The sequence below is a fragment of the Schistocerca nitens genome, chromosome 6, assembly GCF_023898315.1.
Source record: "Schistocerca nitens isolate TAMUIC-IGC-003100 chromosome 6, iqSchNite1.1, whole genome shotgun sequence".
Lineage (NCBI taxonomy): Eukaryota > Metazoa > Arthropoda > Insecta > Orthoptera > Acrididae > Schistocerca > Schistocerca nitens.
Window position 1 is genome coordinate 707,424,886 of NC_064619.1, and position 23,170 is coordinate 707,448,055.

Genomic DNA, 23,170 nt, shown 5'->3' on the forward strand with positions numbered 1-23,170 from the left:
ATCTCTTTTACTATTAATTAGTTAGCTCTACAGCATACAATAGGTTTCACTGCCACTTCCGATCCTGCTTGTAAACGAACTTTTATATCTTTTTTAAAATTGTTGTTGGTGGACCATTTCCAATAAAACAACAACTTTGTACTTATAATATTACCAGGGTTCTATACGTAATTGTTACTCAAACACATTTGTATCTTAATTACATCATACGTCTCTATTGTTTATGTCACTGTTAGGTTTGTCACATTAGGTAATTTTCTTCACTAATCGGTGGATAGAATGGTTACAGAACTCATGGCTTGATAGCCATGACGGAAAATTTTCATGTGTTGGAAAGAAGAGGTCAAAATTTTTGTAGACATGAAAGATGAAGAATGAGTGAGACCTGGAAAAGGAAAGATGATCTCACACAGCTGGGACTGCACAGCTGCCACACTGTGTAGAGGTTACAGAGCAACCACTTCCCTACAGAATTCATTCATAACCTTTGACCACGCCACGTCGATCTGAAAATACTTTATGATGCCTTTCAGAACCTGTCTCAGTTCTTCCTTCTGATTAGCTGAAATTTCAACGATTTCCTGCAATTTAGCTTCTATTTTGTCTAAAATAATTGCTTCTTCTTCTTCTTCTTCTTCTGTGATCAGCTTATTTTTACAAAGATTAACACCTTCGTCCCAATATCTCCTATTTTTTCAGAACTCGTATAGGCAGCTCCCAATTGTCATCATTAGTTACTACATGTTTATCACTAAAAGGTACTGTAATTACTCCAGTTATTGGCAAGACCATTTTTAGCTGGCTTCTTTCAAAGTCAACAACACTCTGATATTTTGACAAGAAATCTATGCCAATTAAAACTTCAATACTGAGATTGTTTACAATTAAACATGGATGATCAATTAAATTACCATTAATGTTAAAGGGCAGCAAAGCTTCTTGCTTTACTGTTTTTGACACCTTGCCAGTAGCACCAATTATTCTTAGTCATGATACCCTCATTACTGTAAGCTTGTCTTTACCAGGTAATGCCTCAAAGGAGGACTGAGATATCGCACTCACTTCACTTCCACTGTCTAAGAGACAACGTACATTGATACCCAACACATTCACTATTATTAAAGGGTGGCTTATTCTAGGTTGTACAGGTGGTTCCTCAAACTCATCCAATAGTTCCTTTTGGATTTGTCTCCAACTAAAGTGATCGACATCTGTCTTCATTACATTTAGGTCACAGTGTGTAGGGGTTTCCTGAATTACATTTTGAGCTGCCTTTTCCAGTCGGTCTATTAATTGTAAATCGAAACACCGTATGACTTCATTACATTTAGTTTGCTGAACATGACCCAAATTACTGTAGTCTAAGCGATTCTGCGCCTCCAGACCGGGCATAACACTAGTTACAGCTAAACCACTTTCACCATAATCGTCGGTTTCCTTCTCAAGTGACAACTGGGTTCATCGACCCCCAACAGACTACCCTCTACATTCTCACTTCTCTCCTGTCATAAATCTATTAGTACATTATCAACATCCTGCACAGGCACTTTAGATAAGAGCACATCATCCTCATCGTAAATATAAGCATGAATTTCTTCTGCTTCTTCACCTGACAATTCAGTATTTTGTAGCTCTTCCCTACTGTTACACTGCTGCGCCTTCTCTTTCTCTTCCCACTTAGAAAGCGTCTCTAACACGGTATCTATCAAATACTGTGAGTGATCTAATATTTCTGTTGTATCCTTAGATGCTACCGACTCTTCATCCACCTGTTCAGTCTGAGTATTCTGATCTGTGTTACCAATGCCCCTAACTACTGGCTTAGGAAATGTAACCGCCTGGTGAGCGCCAGTGTCCTCATAGACGGGAACTAGTTTTCCTGCCTCGGCCTACTACTGTTTCCTTTATTTTCATTATACTTAACTGGCACAGCATTACTTTCCGTACTGTTGTTTACATGCTTAAATCTGTTTGGAACAAAATTATCACTTGGATGCCATTGTTGGTTCTGATAATCATTTCTCCAATTCCTACCTCTCTTAGGATGGCGAACACCTATTGTTCTGATGTTTATATTGCCATTCTGCTCGTTCTTAAAATTACTACTATTGTTATTAGCATTTCTGTTATTACGTGCTTGCTCCCCATTGGCAGCAACACGTTCTACACGTTCCAAATATTCAATGAAACGATCCAGATTGTCTCTAGGGGCAGATATAATTCTAGTTTGCCAATACCATGGCAGTTTGGCTTCAAGACCTAGTATAATCATTTCCGGTTTTAGCTTTTCCGCCAAATGTGACAAACGTGAAATCCATGACCTAGCAAATTCTTTAATAGATTCCTTGTCTGCATTGAAGCGTTTTCCACTCGAAAATTCTCTCAACACTTCATTTTGCTAATTACTAGACCAATACTCATTAATGAAAGCTGTTTTAAACTCCGCTAATGTTTTACACTTCAACATAACATCAGCTGACCAACGCATGGCGTCACCTGCTAAATGGCTTCTAATAAAGGAGATTTTCTCTCGTTCAGACCAAGTTGGTGGAATTACATCTTCAAAATCGTTCCAGAAATCTAGCGGGTGGATATTTTTATCTGGATCGAACCGCAAGAACTGCCGACACCCGATAAAAGCGGCGTTTGCAGCTACAACTTGTTGTATACTACCATTACCAGAAGTTACTGAAGCTACTTTACTCTCAATGTTAGCAATGTTAGTACTAATATTTTCTACTTTCATTTCAACATTATCTACTCTTTGCACAATATGAGTAGTATCAGTTTTGATTGCGTCTACTTCTGCTTGACATATGTTTACTTTTATGTTAACATCTTTAAACCTATCTGAGCACAGTTGAGATTCCGCCTCGATCTTTTCTGTTAACTTGTGCTCCAGCTTCCCATCTTCCATTTGGAAGTCTTTGCGAACCTCAGCAACTACGGATTTTACTGTTTTATACATTTCAGAAAATTGTTGAGCAACCTTTTTCTTAATATCCTCATGATTGTAATGAATTTTATAATTCAAACTGTCCAGATCCTCTTTCAACTTATTGCAACCAGCTTTGAAGAATGTTTCTAATTCACCTTTATTGGATTCTAATTTATTGTCCATTACCTCAAACCGTTTATTAAAATTGGTTTGACTGGCCACAATCCTGTTATTTACCTCAATTATATTAGATTTTAATTCAGCATTGCTGGTAGCTATTGCTTGTAATATAATATTTAAATCAATAGCCCCAGTATCTTTGGGTTGCTCACTAGCTGGCCTCTTTTCACACTCAGGTGACGAAAAACTAGCTCCAACACCAGAATCATCAAAACTAAATGAAACTTCTGATTGATCAGTCATATCTAACTTATCCTTTTTAAACTCTACTATCTCTGATGACTGTTTCGTTTTTAACTCATCAGATAAACAATCATCCAATAAATTTACTAGATTTTGCTTTACTACAGGTGTCTCTATTATTGAATCATTGCCCCTTTTTACACTACTGCCAGGAGACAATACTTCATATTTCACTTTAACATTACTACTTTCATGCATATTTACACTTGAACCGTTGTCTGGATTTACAGTCCCCTCAACAGACATAGGTTCTGATTTAAGTGTAACCTCAGTGTCTTTTGGCGGTTCCATCGCTGACAGTCTTTTAGTGCAGGTTAATAAAATTTTTAACAACTTTTCACTTAACTTAGTTCCTTCTGCACGACGTATGGCGTTGCCGGCGTGGTATACCAGGATTACTGATGCGACGCAGCTCGCTGAATTGCAGACGGCACTCCGACGGCTGTTGTGTGTTTGCGTGGCCCACAACTGCAGGCGCGGTTCCGGCTGCTCCGGCGGACGACTGCGATGAGGCGAAACTGGCTTCTCGCGATGCCGGCAGCGCCGCTAGACTCAGTGCCAGCTCCGTCAATCCAGATACGTTGTTAATCCAATTGCGTCATCCACATGCACACGTAACACTTTCACTGTTCTATTACTCAGCTGCATGTCGCATTTCACTCGCGAATCCGAATATTTAAAAATCACTTTCACTTTACTCAGTTTATTTTCCTGGCCGATGCACCATATGTGGGGCGGCTGATAGAGAATTAATTGTTATATCAGTTTGTTTGAATGTTGAAACACTGAAATTCCCCGCCGTTCTCAACACTGGCTTTCTAACTACAATATTGGCAACCATAAAGTGATTAGCAAAACGTGATGCCTGCAATTAGAATTCCTAGTGCCCACTTCATCTGAGAAACACACTTATAGCTGCATCTTACAGCTCTGAGAAATTAGGAGATTGTCTAGGATTCATAATCAAAAACGATTTTGATTAAAATAGTTCAGTATATTCTGAAAATCACAGATGAAAACAAAAGAATCCACACAATCTAACTAACAGAGCAGTTCAGAGTCTAATGCGCTGATGCCACTATAACTGTCCAAATTAAATGTTTAAATGAATGCTCGCCATAATTTGATGATTAGTTTCATCAAACTCCACGCTAAATAATTGGTAGAATGTCTGTCCCGCGGCGGCACGTGAAAATACGACAATACGCAAACTGAATATCGATAATTAAAGTCATCCCAGAATTAATACTTCACTCGAAAATGATTTCATGGTTACGCGTATCTCGAGTAACTTAATACGGCATCCGAGGCTGTTCGTAGCAATGATACCGACGCGACGCGACTCCCGACACAGATGACGTGTTATTCAGCATCTGGAGAGAACTGGGGCCTTCCTTCCTCGCGCAGCGTTCTTATATATAAAGCCGCGGTGCGGACGGCTAAGGGAACGCCTGATCAAATCGGCTCACCCGACTAGCCGCTGGGCTAGTAATGCACCACATTAAGTTGCCGAATAAATCATAGCTTCTTTTGCTGATGGCCGTTGAAGCTCTTAATTTAAATGTGCATTCAGCACACAGGTAAGTAATCATAATAAAATTTTGATGTGGCTAAGTTAAATATTTTGGGCGAGAGAATTAATTAAAGTACACTGCGCGCAGTAGACGAGCTCTGAACTGGCCCTTTGGAGATACGCTATCGCTATAGTTTTATAGGTATTCAAATGAAACTTCTCACATCTTCATAGTTATAGCGGATATCCAACCTACTTAAATATAAACATCCTAGCCTTATTTATTAGCCTACTTAATCTATCTTGCTTCCTTAAGTTTTAAGACAAAAACCAGAAAATCCTGAATTTCCATTAAAATCTTAAATTGTGAGATCCAGAAGACTGTTTTTATTAAATAATTATGAAAAATGAATCTAATTATCAATTTTTAATTCTCTAACTCTTTTCTGTTGCGCCAATGATTTTTACAGAAAAATGTCAAAATTTCGAAAATGGCTAAAGTTATCGAACTGATATTCAACACATGTTGTTTTAGTGTTACTCCTGACATGCTAGAAACATTTTAGGTTATTTAATTGATTTTTAAAGTATTGCGCAACATTTATGACGTCAGAGCTAGTTACAGCGGACTGGGCTGGCAGACAATGAAAAGACTGATGTGAATTTACTACGGCGTGAGTAGGCTGCTTCCTACAATGTGGTGTCCACAACGTATCATACTTTTTTTTAGCATCACGTACGATTCTTAAACCAATAACCTCTTAAAATGTGCAAACCTGTCTTCAATCACAAATATAAAATTCTCTTTAACATTTATTGTATCAACAAAACACGGAAAATTCACAACTGAAGTCATAATCACTTGTAATTTCCACTTCAAATTTCGTAAACCACTGCAACCCACAGTAGTATCTCTTCTATCCTGTGTAGTTCGTACCGCCTCCCCGATCCTGAGGAAGCTCATTGATCAAATAAAATCTACAGAGATAACTATGTTATGTGCCTAGGAAACAAATGTGAAAATTGAGAACTGTGAAAATCAATTGTCATTCAATGTGAGACTAAAACCCACGAAAATATATTTAGAGATGGTTAGTGTTGAACTAAGTAACATCGGTCATTTGCAACTGCAACATATCTCTCCAAATGCACTGAAAACAAAAATGCGAAAAAACTACCAAGTAACACGCAAAACGTCAACAGCTGTGTAAAACATATTGTTTTGCAGAAAAATGTACTGCAGGTAATACTTTGATATTTGTTGGTATCATTGTGTGTTTTACCTTCGATAATCAGAAGACAATGATAATAATGATACTAATAATAAAAATAACACACATTAACGAGTGTTTGATATTGTGATATGCCCGCCTAATTAACACCGTAATTTCCTCGTCAGTGAGTAATGACGTCTGAGAGAAATACAGGGTAGCAGTGCACAAGGAATCAAATGTGCGAAAGATATTGATTGGTGTAAGGAAAAACAAGTTATAATAGAGTAAAGCTAGCAGATGAGATGGAGGAAAGAAAACAAAATAGGGATGAGGAAAACTGTCTAGTGTTGATAATGATTAAAAATATTCGTTCATTGTCCGACAGAGAGGAGACAGCTGGACTTTAACAAAAGGAGGCTAATCCGACGATTAGAGGTAAAGCTTTAATCTTCTTTTGATTACAGAATTATTTTGTATAAGACGTAAGTTACATGGTATTGTATTGTGTTGCATATAACTGGAGACCTAGAAACGGCGGAGAGGCTTCATGTCCGCTGCAGCCCGCAGCGGTACACAACCCCACAACAGGCTACAGCAGTACACTCACCCCACCGCCGCCCCACACCGAACCCAGGGTTATTATATGGTTCGGCCCCCATTGGACAACCCCCCTCCCCCCACCCACCACCTTCCCGGGAAAGTCCCACACCATATGAAGGTAACCCCATAACCCCAATGTTTGCGTGGTAGAGTAATGATGGCGTACGCGTACGTGGAGAAAACGTTTGGGCGGCAATCGCAGACATAGAGTAACTGAGGAACTAGGCCGCATTCGCCGAGGCGGATGGGAAACCGCCTTCAACCCCATCCATAGACTGGCCGGCACAGCGAACCTCGACACTAATCCACCGTGCGGATTCGTGCCGGGAACGGCACGCCTTCCCGCCCGGAAAGCAGTGCGTTAGACCGCACGGCTAACCGGGAGGGCAAGTTATTCCCGAAACGTGTCGTAGAAACAGAGAAGAAGATTGTGTGTTCGTGTTATGCAAAGACACAGCCAAGATTGTAAACGTATCAGTTGCTGTTTTGCAGTCATGGAATGACGGTGGGTATTTGACATGCCAGAAGGGACTAAGAAACTGATGAACTCAGAAAATCGTGAAGCATCCAACCTAACCAAACACAGGCAGGGCTCACGTAAAGTTACAAACCGAATGTTAAACGCAAGTATTTATACCTAGTTCCAGTAGTCTGATGTTTCCAATATTTGCGCCGTAATTTTGGAAATGACTGGCTCACGTTCTTGTCCCTCCCATACCGGATACAAGTTGGCTGTCGGTAGGGACCTTGTCGTCAACGGTAGTTTAAAACCATGCTCTTCCTTCTTTTATTGTGTCACAGCCTTAACAACAAGCACATGTGGGAACACTCTATGAAGCACATGTAGGGAAATAAAGGAACAGGAGACCACCCATACAAATCCATACTTGCGAACTTGTAACACATCACATCACGTCGCGTCTACGAATTAGTACTGCGCTGGATTGTGAGCCGTTATAAATGATGCTCTGAGCGTTGACGTACCATCAGAAGCAGTAGCTAGTAGTATACATTTGGCCAGATGTTCTTCATTCTAAACTAGTAAGGGGAAAATCTGAACACAGCGCCCTACAGTGAAAAGGTTCGTACGTTTAGAGCATCGAACAGAAATATGTGAAAACTGTAAAATTTTAACATCATTTTAACGTTTTCTTCAATGAATGGAGTGGTTTTTATTAAGAATGTAATTAAATGAACTATTAGCAAACGTATTTTTTTGCTGTGGAAGGGAGTACTCCACTAGCCGAGTGTAGCACTGAGTACTGTTTCTTATGCCTACCGCTCCGTTCCAGCGGATATGGAAAACTAGCGAAAATGGAAATGCTTCGAAATGTTTCGTGTACGGGAAATGGATATACGCCCTGGTCTCCTCCTTCCCCTCTGTGTCTCAACTCCTCCCTCTCTCTCTGTACGAAACCTCCTGCCCTCTATGTCTCTCCATTCCTCCTCCATTTCTCCCCATCTCCTACTTCCCGATGTCTATTTCAGCCCTCTGTGCAACTTATTCTACCCTCCCTCTGAAACTGAGCCTCGTTAATTGTCAGTGATAACGAAACATTGATTGCTAGCTGAAGTCGCTTAAATTAAATGGCAAAATGGTTCGTATCATTTTAGGCGAGATGTAAGAGAGGCCTCTCCGGTTGCTGGATCTGTGAGGATAGTAACTTCAAGGACGGTATTTAGCATCGTTTTAATCTTCGAACAGGTAGGATTACAAGATTTCGGACGATACAGATTCCGTTGTAGTATTGTAATCATAAGTGAATAAGTCAATATATATCGAAAACACACCGAAGCGCGAAAGAAACTGGTATAGGCATGCGAATTCAAATACAGAGATACTGCCTATTTAAGACAAGTGTCTGGTGCAGTTGTTAGATCGATTACTGCTGCTGCAATGGCAGGTTATCAAGATTTAAGTGAGTTTTAACGTGGTGTCACAGTCGGCACAAGAGCGGTAGGACACAGCATTTCCGAGGTAGCAATTAAGTGGGGATTTTCTCGTACGACCATTCTATGAGAGTGTTGTATCAGGAATTCGGTAAAACATCAAATTTACGACATCGCTGCATTGGGAAAAAGATCGTGCAAGAACAGGACCAACGACGCCTGATTAGAATCGTTCAACATGACAGAAGCGCAACCCTTCAGAAAATCGCTGCAGATTTCAATGCTGGGCCATCAAAAAGTGTCAGCGTGCGAACCATTCAACGAAACATCATCGGTATGGCTTTCGGAGCTGAAGGGCCACTCGTGCACCCTTGATGACTGCATCACACGAAGAGTAACGCCTCATCTTGTCCCGTCAACACCGACATTCGTCTGTTGATGTCAGGAAACGAGCCGTCTGGTCGGACGAGTTTCAATTGTATCGAGGGGATGGACGTGTATGGGTATGGAGACAACCTCATGAATCCATGGACCCTGCATGTCAGCATGGGGCTGTTCAAGTTGGTGGAGGGTCTGTAATGGTGTGGAGCGTGTGCAGTGGGAGTCATATGGGATCTCTGATACATGTACATACGACTTTGACAGGTGACACGTACGTAAGCATCCTGTCTGATCACCTGCATCCATTCATGTCTATTGTTTTTCCGATGGACCTGAGCAATTCCAGCAGGACAATGCGACACCCCACACGTGCAGAATTCCTACAGAGTGGTTCCAGAACACCCTTCTGAGTTTAAACACTTCCGCTGCCCACCAAACTCCGTCGCACTCTGTCAGATTTATGGACAGCCGTGCAGGAGTCATGGTGTCAGTTCACTCGACCACTACTTCAGACATTAGCTGAGTCCATGCCACGTCGTGATGTTACAGTTCTGCGGACTCTTGGGGCCCTACACGATATTAGACAGATGTACCTGTTTCTTTGGCTCTTCAGTGTAGTTCGCTAAAGTTAATCTGAATACCACTTCACGAACAAGAACGTTCAGTGTCAAAAATGTATAATAATTTACAGTGAATATACATTATCAAGCTGCATTATCAAAATGCAATGAAATCACTATGTCGAATGTACCTACACCCCATGCTATCACTTTACCACTCACATTGCTCACAGGCCACACATGCTCTTACCACCAAATTTCACCACTAACAGCGACCAAAACGTCACGATACACACTATGTTTGCTGCCACCTCAGCTACCTCAAATGATTAATATCCCTAGCCAAGAGTTACTGCATGCCTAATCAGTGTTTCAAATATATTTCTATAGAGATTCTCAAATATTCAAAATATGTAGAATACATAATGTTTGAACAGCGGTAACTAAATACCATTTTTCTGGTTACACATTGTTAAAATACTAACCTAAAATTACACTTTACATTCTGCGCGAACCAGAACAGCAATTGTTAGTCAACTAATCAACTTTATTTTCTCTCGCCAGTTTCAACTATATTGTTCAAATACCCTCCTCATAAATATTAATTCACGAAGATATTATAAAATTAACCTAAACAATAAAAAAAAAACAGTATGAACAATTCATGTAGTGGACGACTTCCCGTCTAACTGTGGAGAACTCTTTGTTTTGGCACTCAATGGTAATAATATACTCCTACATTTTCATTTGTAATATTTGTAATAAATAGATAATCTACTTGGCTGTACGTCAAATATGATGATTTCAAGCGCTAACGTATAATGTACCTCCATCTGTAGCCTGTCTGTAGCTTTTTTTTTTTTTTGGTTATAAACAATTTAGCATGATGGACCGTCTCCATCAGATCCATTTCATATTTTACTGTGATTTAGTTTGTGTTATCTGTGTTGTCAGTGCCTCTGTAAGGCCTAAGGTAAACTCGAGGAAGGAAAAGAGCCGTCTTATTTTTCTTTCAGTCATTGCAGAAGTCTTCTTTTTTCCTATGTTGATTATGTATCTATAGTTCGATTGCGTCAAGCAAGTATGTTTTCTCGTCGGAGAAGCGAGTCTTTATGTCTGCAATGGAAGTTTTGCCTCCGTAGGATGATTAGGCAGAAGGGCCAAGAGGCTTACCAACAGATACAGATGCTTTTGCATGAGACTCGTATCGGGTAGCAGTGGTATTAAGGTTAGCACTGCCCCCTCGTCCGCAGCTCGTGGTCTATGGAAGAGAGTTGCTGCCTCTGGATCACGGGGTCATGGGTTCGATTGCCGGCCAGGTTGGGGATTTTCTGTGCCTGGGGACTGGGTGTTTGAGTCGTCCACATAATTTTATCATCATCATCATTCGTGACAGTGGCTAGATTGAATTGGGTAAAATAAAAGGACTGTGTAAAACTTGGGACTTGGTACGAACGCTGATGACCGTGCAGTTGAGCGCCCCACAAACCAAACATAATCAACTGTCCCTCTCTGTAGCTTCCGGAGCGGGCGACCGCTGGTCAGTGGAATCGCTCAGCAATCTTGTTCGAGCTCTTGGTAAATCAGGGTGTATCTTTTGTGGACATTCCGAGAAATGGATACAGCTATTGTAATGCTCTCGATATAGTTGAACTCTGCTTCATAGTGATGTTTCCGGCTTAGAACACGAGGAGAAAATATACGTTCTTAGTTTAGAGTATAATTTCTCATATGTGCGATTCTTGGCCCTTTTTAAATGACAAGTACTTTGTAGGTCGTTTCCATATCACAGCGGGTGGTAAGCAAAGAAAGCGTATTATGTTAGATATTTTATCATGGTGGTCGATTTTCGACGTCATAGATAAATTAAAGGGTTCTATTTGCGTTTGACACGGTTTTAGAATTCCAAATTTCCTATTTTTTAACTGACTTTATAACTGGGTCTTTGTTTCAGCCACGTTTTTGTATGTTTCTATGACAGGATCGATTTCCTTTACTTCCGTGGTCTTCGATAAATGTTAGGATCTTCAATGCTTATCTAGACTAAGGGTGGTTTTCCATGAAGATATAGTTTTTGTAAGTCAGTCTTCGTGTTCTGTACTCCGTGCGTTCGGCAGTGTTCTACCACGTGTTCAGTAGATTATGCTGAGGTGCTTATTCGGGCTCACCATAGGATTGTGCAAAAATTTTTTACAAAATGGATACCTATCAATTGAATTAAGTTTTGTCTATTATTCTCATTTACGATTTGATGTCTTCCGTGATTTTCTTCTATCTACCAATGTGCTCGTCTGTCTGCAGTAGTTCGGCTAGATACGGTGGCGCGATAACTTCTTCCTTGCTAAATGTATTTTTGTGGGAGTAATGAAGTGTTTGATTCCACATTTAACCGTTTTCCTTAAATAATCCGCATGTTTCCTACCCCGCCATCTCATTACGAAATAATGATCCCAGCTGTTGTAATAAGAAAAAGGGAATAAATTCCCCGTAATTTTATGTTTATGTTTGATCTTATTATGAGGGCCGATGTTGTCTTAAGTAGAGTGTTTACTGCATTATGTCGACTTTATGTTCCTGTTGGAATTGAAAACAAATTTGCTGTGTGAAGTCTTAAAGAAAACATCGGTATTCTGTTGCATTTGCCGTGGTGGACTAGCCAGCATGATTAATACTTGCTACAAGATAAACATAAGCAAAAACAAAAAAAAAAGAGAAAAAACCTTGAAACGACTATTTATATAAATGAGATTATTCTAAATGTATTTCTTGAATTGCTAATACGTTTGTAGTTTGTAACAAACAATCATGAATTTCTACCGTGTCCGTATTTATCCCTTAGACATTCATTGCACAACCACGAATTTCACTAAATTCTGTGTTTTGCAGCGGTTTCTTCAAGTGGTGAGGGTCATTTTCTGGTGTCAGTTCAACTGCAGACCCTTTACTCACGTTTGTGTACACAGCCTGCAGTTTTGTTCTCATATCGCCAGCCAAACCACGTATCAAAATACCGTAAATTCCCAAACAACTGGTTACTGGGATAAGCAGACCGATGACTCCCAGTGATCTGGCTACAAAAACCTTTCCCTGGATCATCACGTGTCCGCTGTACATTGGCTTCAACTGAGGCTGTTTTACATAAGACATATACATTCGTATATAGATGGAAACACCTGTAAACCATTAATGTTTTCCACACATTCCAATATCCCACATAACAATGTTTATCACATTCATGTCCCAAATTTAACTTCCATATGAAGTAACAAGTAACGAACTTTAAAATTCATTACCTACATCACCCAGTTTATATATGCAGTGTTACTAATGACTCTGCCCCCAAGCACCAGACTTTACTCCAGTTGCCGTACACACATTTACAATAATTTCACCAGGAGAACGTAATCTTTTAGCAAGCTGAATCTACATACGTATTTCGTAATGCATCAATATTTATTTCCCTCAGTCCTCACTTACATGACAATATATATACGTTTTGTTGACAAATTCTCATTTCCCACATCCCTTCATGCATTTATATTCCCACAAACAAATAAATATCCCAAAAAATTCATACCGCTTCTTACAACGTAATCTATACGCATACACTCTTCTCCACACAGAATTAATCAGCTCAGTTTTACTCACGCTTTAATTCAGTTATCTTCAGGCATCAGTTTCTTTCCAGCTATGCAATCACATCACAAAATATACATAGATATTAATCAAATTACATATAGCGAAAACGCATGGTATCTTCGCCTTGTTCAACTTAGGTCTATGTGTGCTCCTCTTGCCTTGTCTGTATTGATTTTCTTTCCTAGACAGTTGGAATGGGGTACCTCTGGTAAGTGGCGGGAGGTGGGGGATGTATGTCCCCTCTCTTCATTCTGCTTTCGGGACTCCCTAGACAGGACACCTCGCCGCCCTTTCTTCCTGTATCTTCCCTTTCTTTTTGTCCCTTATATAACCTTCGTTGACTGTTGGTAGACCTTGGCGTGTTTTTCACTGGGTTTTGTGCCGTAGACAAACCATAGTGAACAGTTACGTGCACAAGTCTGTTAGAGGAAAAAGGGACAGATGGCCTGTAGTTCGGTCCCTTTAATTATCCAACCAACCAACAGCAATGAAACCCCCAAAATAATGACAGTCACACGGAAATACGACATACAAATGTACGCTTCGAAATAACTATTATCTCCTTTCATTCTATCCCGTTTCTGCTTTTCCTATCCCAGTGACCTACTTCTTGTAACATCACAACATGTATAGTCTTCCAGCCATGTCTGGGTTTCCCTCTCCATCCATTCGTGTTACAACAGTGTAGGCTATTGGAACGAAGGGAGATTCGGCTTTCACTTCACGTCGACGAGTGGGACATTAGAGACGCAGCCCAAACTTGGGTAGTGCAAGACTGAGGAAGAATCAGCGGTGTCCTTTTGAAACGAACCATCCCAGGATTCCCTCTTAATTGGCGCAAGGGGGCCACGAAAAAATTAAATCTGTGTGTGTGAATGGAATAACAAGATTCCTGGTGTGAAGAAATGGAACACGAGTTGCGTTAAAAACAATTTCTAAGACAATGTGCTATGTCTTCACATCGACATGCTTCAAAAACAGTTGTTGAAAATTATGAACAAAAGTCTAAATGACAAGTCTGGTCTTTTCTGTGGGCCGAGACGCGTAAGTCTGGCATAATTAGCGCTCGGCGCTGCCAACAGGAACTGAAACTTATAACTTCACCACGCAGTTATGACACAACAGCTGCTAGGCCGCTCACGTTGGCAGAGGTGAAAAAACAAGGAAGTTGACATGAAATGTTCCATAAAAATCCTGTGTTTGACGGAACCGAACGGCAGACCCATTGAAGATCTTTTATTGTGTCTCTTACATGCTGTTACCATTGTTAGCAAACTGGTTATCAGCAGGCATGAAAGTACATCGTCTTCCATTCAATTCTTGCTCTATTGGGAATTGGTGTACAGGATATCTTTAATAAATCAGTACTTAAATATACAGACCTAAGACCGGCAGTATATTTACAATCTGTAGCCGACAGCCGGCCGGTGTGGCCAAGCAGTTCTAGGCACTTCAGTCAGGAACCGCACCACCGCTACGGTCGCAGGTTCGAATCCTGCCTTGGGCATGGATGTGTGTGATGTCCTTAGGTTAGTTAGGTTTAAGCACTTCCAAGTTCTAGGGGACTGATGACCTCAGATGTTAAGTCCCATAGTGCTCAGAGCCATTTGAACCATTTCGTAGCCGACATTTTTATTGGCCAGAACGTCTGTTTCATCTGCCGATATACCGATACTTTTTCCGATATAACGAGAACCGATAATGTTTTTAAATATCGATGTATTGGATTCCCGATGTTTTTAAAAATATCAAGTCCTACTAAAAACAGAGATGAGATACTTTGCTCGTGTAGAGGTCATGCGTAGCATCCACCTAACTCAAGCTCCAAACCAGCCAATTGGCGACAGCTCATACCATTTGGCTCGTCCATCGAAATACGCAGCAGTGTCACAGAGCAAGATACTAGCAGTCTCTCGACTCTCCACCTATAACATTGCACTGTACTTGCCCACACACCGAGTGACTACGATGTTTCGGCAATAAATCCCGCCAATGCCCCGCTCTCTCCGAGAAGAGACCACCCTCACCCTCAATCAAAAGCACACCCCAACATTCCACCTGTCTTCCTCAATTATCCGGAAGCGTTTAACATTTCATGCCGTTTCTGATCAGTACTGCGGGATTCGGACCATTCGTCTGGCGTTTCCCGTGTGGCGGTGACTCAGAGCGAGGCTCAAAAAAAAAAAAAAAAAAAAAAAAAAAAAAAAAAAAAAATGGTTCAAATGGCTCTGAGCACTATGGGACCTAACTTCTGAGGTCATCAGTCCCCGAGAACTTAGAACTACTTAAACCTAACTAACCTACGGACATCACACACATCCATGCCCGAGACAGGATTCGAACCTGCGACCGGAGCGGTCGTGAGGTTCCAGACCGTAGCGCCTAGAACCGCTCGGCCACTCCGGCCGGCCGAGAGTGAGGCCGTTCCACTGAACGGCAGTGGCCAGATGCTCTTCTGGACAGCATCGGTGGGGTTTCGCAGTCGCCGGTTTCCGGAAGCAGTGCCGCGCTCAGGCGTTTACCCGCGTCCCGTTTTATTACCCAGACAGTCGTAAGCCGCCGCCGCCGCCGCCCACGTCTCGTTTTTATGTCTCCACGCGGACAGCCGTACAGGCAGAGCTCTACACCAGGCCACGGCCAGTCCAGCTCCAGACGAGTCTCTTCCAGGCAACCGATCACGTCTCGTCTCTGTGGCGCAATTTAAGATTGCCTGCACTGGATCACGGAGTTTAGTCACAGACTGCTACATGTAAAATGACAAAACACACTGAAAAGAGTTACTCTCTTTAGTAACATAACTCAAAATGTTTTACGAGATTCTTACACTCTGCCGATGAACGCTCGTGCTGCATTACAGAATTGTTGGATCCTACCACATACTATGAGGCGACAAAAATTGTGGGCTGGCGATATGCACATACAAGGATGGCTGCAGTAACGCGTGCACAAGGTAAAGAAGGGCAGTGCATTGGCGGAGCAGCCATTTACAATCACGTGATTCATATCGAAAGGTTTACGAGGTGATTATGGCCACACGACGGGCCTTAAAAGACTTACAATGCGGAATGAGACATCCCATGTGGGAAATTGTTAGGGAATTCAATATTACGTGATCCAAGCGTCATGGACCATAGAGCTGCACTCATTATACAACACAAGTAATAAAATTAGAAAACAGTAGTACATAATGTACACAGTATGTGTGTGTTAAACTGACATATCAGAAAAAAATCGCTATAGTTAAAAATATACCCTAACGCACTTTAATGTCTGATTACGTTTGTACTACACTGACTACAACATTGAGAGGAAAAAAGTCAACTACTAACATTTTTGTTCCATTAAGTTTCGGGTGTGCAGCCGCACACGCGAAACAATGGAACAGTCTCTGCGCCGCCAAAACCTGAAGATGCACTAACATTTTTATTTGCTTAAATAATTTTCGAACAACAAGCTGGGCATCGTAAAAGAAAATTAAACTCATGATTACTTCAGATGACTGATTGGTTATTTCCTATGATCATTTTATTTGAAACATGTGATAAATACTTGGTTTATGTCTCCAATAAATTCATCGCTGCGCTCACAATGTGGGTAGTTACGGCAGCGATTTTTACGAGGCATGATTAAATTAGTTCAATTTTTCAGTTCTGGTAGGACTTCGTAAGCCAAAGTTGCCTCGTCAAAGAATGACTCTACACACAATTCACAGAAAATTAGTAAGAAAATTTTAAAAAATCAAATAATTAGGTTATAAAAGATAATAAACTCAATTTCTGGTTTACAACAGTAAAAGAAATAAAAATATTACTGTGAACACTGCCGTACATGTCAAGAGGCGTGCCGCAGAGAAGTGTCTCAGTTTGGATATCAAAATTATTACGCTTATCACTGAGTTTTTCTATTGACGTGAATTTTAGGCATTACCTCTGACTACGGGCAATGCAGTGGCCGACGGCCTTCACGTAACGACCGAGTGCAGCGGCTTTTGCGTAGAGTTGTCAGTGCTAACAGACAAGCAACACTGCGTGAAATAACCCCAGAAATAAATGTGGGGCGTACGACGAACGTATCGGAATGACATCGAACCCAGCCCCTTTCCTGGGCTCGTGTCCGTATCGGTCGGCCCGTAGACAAGTGTAAAACCGTGGTCTGTTCAGATGAGTCCAGGTACCATTTGGTAAGAGCTGATGGACGGGCTCGCCTGTTGCTCACACCCTACGAAGCGATGGACGCAGGTAGTCAACAATGCACTGTGCTAGCTGGTGGTGGCTCCATAATTGTGTGCGCTGTGTTTACGTGGGCAAACCGAACCGATCGTTAACTGAAAGTGACGTTCGTCCACTTGGAGACCTTTTGCATTCATGGACTTCATGTTCCCAAACAACGAAGTCACCGGGCCACAATTACTTGCGATTGATTCGAAGAACCTTCTGGACAGTTCGAGTGAATGATTTGACCACCCAGATCGCCCGGCACGAATACAATCTGTCAGTTGTGGCTCATAGTCGAGAGGCCAGTTCGTGCACAAACTCGTGCACCGACAACATTTTCTCAATTATGGTCGGCTATAGAGGCAGCGTGGCTCCTTACTTCTGTAGGAAACTTCCAACGGCTTGTTGAGTCTAAGCTACGTCAAGTCGCTGCACTTGGCCGGCAAAAGGATGTCCGACACTAACAAGGGAACCTCCCCATCGCACCCCCCTCAGATTTAGTTATAACTTGGCACAGTGGATAGGCCTTGATAAACTGAACACAGATCAATTGAGAAAACAGGAAGAAGTTGTGTGGAACTGTGAAAAAATAAGCAAAATATATAAACTGAGTAGTCCATGGGCTACATAGGTAACATCAAGGAGAACGTGAGCTCAGGAGCGCCGTGGTCCCGTGGTAGCGTCAGCAGCTGCAGAAGGAGAGGTCCTTGGTTCAAGTCTTCCCACGAGTGAAAATTTTACTTTCTTTATTTTTGCATAGTTATTACCTGTCCGTTCGTTCATTGACGTCTCTGTTCACTGTAATAAGTTTAGTGTCTGTGTTTTGCGACCGCATCGCAAAACCGTGCGATTAGTAGACGAAAGGACGTGCCTCTCCAATCGGAACCGAAAACATTTGATCGCAAGGTCATAGGTCAACCGATTCCTCCACAGGAAAACACATCTGATATATTCTATACGACACTGGTGACGGCATGTGCGTCACATGACAGGAATATGTTGTCGACCCACCTAACTTGTACACTTGGCGAATGGGTAAAAAGATTCTTCTACCTTGCCCGATTTATGTTTTCTTGTGGATGTGATAATCACTCCCAAAAAGGTGATGAAAACCTGAGTTTGTCACATAAACTGAAAATAAAAAATTAAAGTTTTAACTCGATGGATGATTTGAACCAAGGACCTTTCGTTCCGCAGCTGCTCACGTTACCACGAGACCACGGCGCTCCTGCGTTCCCAGTGTCCTTGATGTTGCCTACCTTCCCATGAACTACTCAGTTTGTATATTTTGCTTATTTTTTCACAGTTCCACACAACTTCTTCCTGTTTTCTCAATTGATTTGTGTTCAGTTTTTCAAGGCCTATCCACTGTGCCAACTTATAACTAAATCTGAGGGGGGTGCGATGGGGAGGTTCCCTTGTAAGTATCGCAAGAATTTTGTCACCTCAGTCGATTTGCACAACTACAGCTCAGTACGACATGACTCTTAAGCTCTGTCGCTGTACTACGATAAAGGGGTGTAAACTTACAGCAAAACACCGCTACTGTATTAATACTGTCTTCGGAAGTAACTAAAGGTATCTCTGAGCTGGTTTATATCCGTTTTGCCTTTTTTACGTACATGGTGCCGTGTAAATGTATTACAAACCAGATACGACCTTGCGTGCAACCGGAATATTGGATCAGCTGTCAACAACATTATGACTTACTCCTTTTCTGTTTCAGAATATCCAACCAGCGATCATGAACATGGCTGTCCCTCTTACGTAAACTCATTTGCGCAAACTTCCCATAGTCTGAAAGCGCCGAATGTGACTGTAAAGAGAGAGAGAGAGAGAGAGAGAGAGAGAGATACTGTTTGTAACATGGAAAATATATTTGCTGTCCGAAAGCATTAAATTAGGTCTGAAGCCAAGAAATTTTTATCGTTGCGAAATTTTTCAGAATTGCGATAACCCAAATTACCAACTGAACTTTCAATTTTTATGCTTTGACTTTCAAATCTCTGCAGTTACGTTTATTTCCCTTTTCTTCGTCCAAAAGTTACTTGTGAGCATTTCTAAATTATATTCTTTTTATTGGTTTGCATCTTAACTACTTCATGCCTAAGGCTCTGAATTAAAAGTAAATTCTATAATCCTTTGAGATTTAAATACGGCAAATTTATTATATAGTTCATAAAGTTTAGGTTGTCAGGAAAACAAACTATTAAGGCGACACACGGTTTTCATAGGAAAGAAAAACATTTCTTGGTGAATATTCCTTAGATCTATGGCACAACGACGTAAATTCCTTAAGTTATGGTATAGCTCTTTATCACTTTGCCTACAACCTGTGCCTCGATTAATAATAATAACAATAATAATAAATAATATTTTCTATATGAAGGCTCGACTGTCTTCCTACTAAACAAATATTAGTTATGTTTCTTTACAGGCGGGATCTGGTTACTCCATTCCCATCGAAATGCTACACAATTCTACTTTACACGTCAACTGACTCGCAGGCTGTCCACTCAACACTGACAAAGAAACCCTTTCTTGCTGGCTATACTTCAGCGTAGTACCAATAAAATGCGACTTCTGTCATCAAGCATCGTTTCTGAACTCTTATGGGTCATCATCAGAACCACTATTATTTAAAAATTTGTTAATAGTACTTGGGCGTCATCCATACAGGCAGCCTCAGACCATAAAAAGCAAAAATTGTGTCAGCCATTTAATCTGAAAGACCTGGTTGGTGAGTTCATTTCAAACGACTAAGTTAGATGCTAGACGCCATCTGGCAGCGTTACTTCGAGGAAGACACTGTTGCCGTAAAAGTAATAATTGTTGTGATGCTCAGCTGCCGGGTACAAGTCTTCAAATTCAATGCCACGTCGGCGTGTTCCTAATCTATCTCAGTTATAAGACAGTGGAAAGGGCACCTACAGTGTAAGATGGAATTCAAGTCATGCGTAGTACCTGGTGACTGCTCATGTCGTTGAGAGGTGAAGGACAGATCAAAGGTAGACTGAAAATATGCTGGCGTACGTTTTCGCCAGCACACAGGTCGGCGTTAGGAAATACTTTGTAGCAGGCGCTGAACTAGGCGCGCCTGTGAGAATAACGCCCGCTGGGCAGTGTGCATATAGACCGCCGCCGCCGACCGTGCTGTCTCAGTCGGATCAGTACCTCAGTACGTTGCATCGGGACTCTGTTCGCATTGCACCTCAGTACCTCACACTGTGCTCTAGCCCCCCACACTGACAGTCGTCGACTCCCTCCTTAGCTAGCAGTGAGGGAGCATTAGTCATTGTGGCATGGGCACTGACCAATTACTGAAGTCAGGTTTCAATTGGTTCCTGCAATAAAGTGTATTTTAACCACGTGTGCACCTTTGTGTTTTAGTGCAAGGAAACCGGCCACACACCAATCACACCACCCTCTCCTCATCCAGCCAGGAACCACAACACATCTCACGGGGGCGGAACAACAGAAATCTGCCGTGGTCCAGCCGGATTTCTATACCGTGATCTCCCGGTTTACGGGCATACTCTTCATCACTAGACGACCAGTCTTGTCACCGGTTCAGATGTTGACTCATAAGAGATGAAAATGGCAAACTGCTGCTTGTCCACTAATGCGATCCAGAAAATTATGAATGAATAATTATTTTCAAAAGTACATCAGATGCGTTCGTATACAGTCCACTGCAGTACTAAACCAATTAGGAAAACAAATTACAAAATGGTAGTGTAATTCCATTCATTGAGCGTAACAAAAGACAAAATCAGCCCATATTTCTGTAGCATGAAGTCATTTCGCTCTCAAGCAGCCTTTATTTTATTTATTTAACTCATTTGATTAAAGTCATCAGTCCCTCTCCTACATCGGAGCACGGTTTCGCAAATACAGTGCGCTTTTACAACTGATTTACAATTTTAATGTAACAGATAATATTAAAACGTTTTGAGTGTCTGTAGTGACCCTGGGAGTAACAAACACTTACTATTAACTACACTGAAGCACCAAAGGAACTGGTATAGTCATGCGTATTCAACTACAGAGAAATGTAAAAGGGCAGAATACGGCTCTGAGGTCGATAACGCCTATATAAGACAACAAGTGTCCGGCGTAGTTGGTAGATCGGTTACTGCTGCTACAGTGCTAGGTTATCAAGATTTAAGTGAGTTTGAACGTGGTGTTACAGTCAGCGTACGAGCGATAGGATACAGCATCGCCGACGTAGCGAGGAAGTGGAGATTTTCCAGTGCGACCATTTCACGAGTGTACCGTGAATATCAGGACCTCGGTAAAACATAATCTCCGACACCGCTGCGACCGGAAGAAGATCCTGCAAGAACGGGGCCACCGACGACTGAAGAGAATCGTTCAGCGTGACAGAAGTGAATCCCTTGAGCAATTTGCTGACGATTTCAACGAAGCTGGGCCAACAACAAGTGTCAGCGTGCGAACCATTCATCTAAACATCACAGATACGGGCTTTCGCAGCCTAAGGCGCACTCGTGTACCCTCTATGACTGCAAGACACAAAACTTTACGCATCGCCTGGGGCCGTCAAGACCGCCATTGGACTGTTGATAACTGGAAACATTTCGCCTGTGTCGGACGAGTATCGTTTCAAATTGTATCGAGCGAATGGACGAGTACGCGTATGAAGACAACCTCATGATTCCATGGATCCTGCATGTCAGCAGGGTACTGTTCAGGCTGGTGGAGGCTCTGTAATGGTGTGGGGCGTGTGCATTTGGAGTGATAATGGGACCCCTGATACATCCAAACACGACTCTGACAGGTTACACGTACATAAGGATCCTGACTGATCACTTGCATCCGTTCATACCCATTGCGCATTCCGACGAACTTGGGCAATTCCGGCAGGACAATGCGAGACCCCACACGTCCAGAACTGCTACATAGTGGCTCCAGGAACATTCTGACTCCAAACACTTCCGCTGGCCATCGAACTACCCAGACATTAGCATTATTGAGCACGTCTGAGATGCCTTGCAACATGCTGTTCAGAAGAGATATCCACCCCCTCGTATTCCAACGGATTTATGGACAGTCCCGCAGGATTCATTGCGTCAGTTCCCTCCAGCACTACTTCAGACATCAGTCGAGCGCATGCCACGTCGTGTTGCGACACTTTTTGGTGCTCATGGTGGCCCTACACACAAGCTACTGGAAAATAAGGAAGATATGATTGGAAAGAAGTACATACAAGGATAACAAGTGCGTGCAGGGACAATGGTAGTCATTATTGTTGCTTAAGTACGAATGTCATTAACACTGTTGTACAAGTGAGTATGTTTTTCACTTCTCTAATATAACGTGGGAGTTTATTACAGAGTCGGTTTCTTGTTTTCTGTTGTTAAGAGACAGGAGCATTATGGCCGCGGATAGGTACGAGGTACAGTGTACGCTGATAAGACAGTAGAGAAGACAGAGGGTATGGAAATCGCTGAATACGTCTGCACGCAGCTACTAGATATGAAATATGATCAAAGAGTCGATCACGCACATAACAAACTGTCATTCATAACCAGTTACAGACACCGCCAGCTTTCCTGAGAGAGACATTGAAGTACAACTTCGATGTAATCAGTAATTGGAAGTCTAAGTGTTTGCGTCCGCAGCTCTTGGTCGTGCGGTAGCGTTCTCGCTTCCCGCGCCCGGTTTTCCGGGTTCGATTCCCGGCGGGGTCAGGGATTTTCTCTGCCTCGTGATGACTGGGTGTTGTGTGATGTCCTTAGGTTAGTTAGGTTTAAGTAGTTCTGTTCTAGGGGACTGAT